At 40.2% G+C, this 2,342-nt stretch overlaps 1 non-coding gene across 1 annotated transcript; it reads right to left on the reverse strand.

Annotated features, from left to right (window-relative positions):
• Positions 1-1,988: 1,988 nt before the first annotated feature.
• On the reverse strand, positions 1,989-2,095 carry LOC141680070 (small nucleolar RNA R71). The gene has a single exon (XR_012558245.1). It is a non-coding gene; the product is annotated as a small nucleolar RNA R71 (small nucleolar RNA).
• Positions 2,096-2,342: the final 247 nt, after the last annotated feature.

Consider the following 2,342-nt stretch of genomic DNA (forward strand, 5'->3'; position numbering starts at 1 on the left):
TCATCAAGAATAAGCCTTGGCATGTGTTCACCATTACGAGAGGAAAAGAACGGGCCGATTACGGCGAAGAAACGGAGCAAACCTGGAAATTTTCCAGTAGGGTCCTGCGCGCCCGCGCAGCAATGCTGAGCGGCCGCGCAGCAGCCTTGCGCGCCCGCGCAGAAATGCTGAGCGGCCGGGCAGGGTCGGGGAAAATAATATATTGTTTTAGACTTCTACTTCTGTTTGGCTTCCAACTTCTATGTAATCTGAGTTTTATGGGACTATTATATAAGTAGATTTGAGACGTTTTTCACAGAGTATTAAGAGGGGATTATGTTTTAGATTGTGTTTCGCAAGAAGCGAAGGAGATAAGGAAGAAGACCGATTTAGCACACAGCAACGAAGAGGAAGCATATATTCTTGTGATTCTTGTTTCGTTGTAACGTTGGATGCTAGTTTTCTTGCTTTGACTCATTTACTCTTGTGACGTACTCTGTTTTAATATAATTAGTTTAGTTGTTATTTTCTTGTGTTCGTTTATCATGATTTCATATGAACCCATGATGGCGATAAGTTCTATTATGGGCTAATCGTGATCATGGGGTTGCAACGGATTTATTATGGAATTCTTTAGTTAATTGTTTAATACTTTAGTGTGTGATGATTGCATGATATCTAGTATTGGTTGTGCGTATTTATCTTATGTGCGTCGCGAACATATAAGATAGGGTGTTAATCTCTTGTGAAGCGACAGTGGATCTTGAGATTTAGAACTTGCCATGCTAGCATAGGTTCATGTACGTTGTGCATGATTAGTGGGTAACTCTAACAGTTTTATTTGCCCTATGTAATCAAAAGGAATAGCTTGTGCTTAAATTGTTGTGTTGTCAATTTCTGTAGACATATAGGAACTCAACATAATTGATGACTATTCAATTTCTATCTTAATTGTGGATGTTTGGTAGAATGGTATTAGTACAATGAAAGTTGGCTTTTATCAGTTTTGTGTTATTCGATTAATATCATCACTGTCACATGCTAAAGGTAATAACTATGGCTATAGAAGGAAGTAATAATGAAGTTGTGATCTCATGAGTGTTTTATTATTGATAAATTGCAGTGTTAGTTAAGTGGTTAATTAAGTAGTTAATTATAGTTAATATTTAATCAACAATTTTAAGTGTTACTATCTTAACATTGAGAAGTAATCATACATTGGTGAGTGAGTTAAATTAGACAATAACTTAGTCTGAGTCTCTGAGGGAACGAACTAGAAAGTATTCTATATTACTTGCGAACGCGTATACTTGCATGAATATTAGTGCGTGATTTCGCCCTAACAAGTTTTTGGCGCCGCTGCCGGGGACTCGGCATATTTTTTTAGTTTATGTACTTACCATCATTGGTCATTAGGACTCAGTGATTAGGACGTAGTAGTTAATTACTCTTTTCGGTTGTGTTTCAGGTACTTTAGTGCGTTTATGCAAACTCGTTCTCGTGCTCGCAAGAGGACCTTAGATACAGCTGAGGAGAAAGACGAAGTTCTTGATACACCGGAGAAGTTAGATTTTGAGGATTCGGATTCAGGAACTGAGCAGAAAGAACCAGTAAACATGGGAGATCATATTGTTCCAGCTGATCCAGCTCTTATGGATTTTTCTCGGCCTAAAATTGATGACATTCAGTCAAGCATCCTTCATCCGGCTATTCAAGCTAACACCTTTAAAATCAAGTCGGGCACTATTCAGATGGTGCAAAATTCTGTTTCTTTTGGAGGAGCGGCAACTGAAGACCCCAACATGCACATAAGGAATTTTGTAGAGATCTGCAGCACTTTTAAGTATAATGGCGTGACTGATGAGGCTATCAAGTTGAGGCTTTTCCCATTCTCACTGAGGGATAAGGCTAAAGACTGGTTATATTCTGAACCAGCTGGGTCAATCACTACGTGGCAAGATCTTGCGCAAAAGTTTCTGGTGAAGTTTTATCCAATGGCAAAGACTGCTGCTATGAGGAGTGCTCTCACTCAGTTTGCGCAGCAACCTACAGAATCTATGTGCGAGGCTTGGGAATGCTACAAGGAAATGTTGAGAAAATGTCCACATCATGGAATGCCGGATTGGATGGTAATCACTGGTTTTTATAATGGTTTGGGGGCTCAATCTCGGCCCATGCTCGATACAGCAGCTGGAGGCGCCTTATGGGCTAAAAGCTATACTGAGGCGTACAATCTTATTAAGACGATGGCTGCAAATGAGCATCAAAACCCAACTCAAAGGATGACATCAGGCAAGGTAGCAGGTATTCTGGAAGTTGATGCAGCCACCGCTATTGCAGCCCAGCTCCAAGCGCTATCAATG

Source organism: Apium graveolens, chromosome 1 (genome assembly GCF_009905375.1).
Source record: "Apium graveolens cultivar Ventura chromosome 1, ASM990537v1, whole genome shotgun sequence".
NCBI lineage: Eukaryota > Viridiplantae > Streptophyta > Magnoliopsida > Apiales > Apiaceae > Apium > Apium graveolens.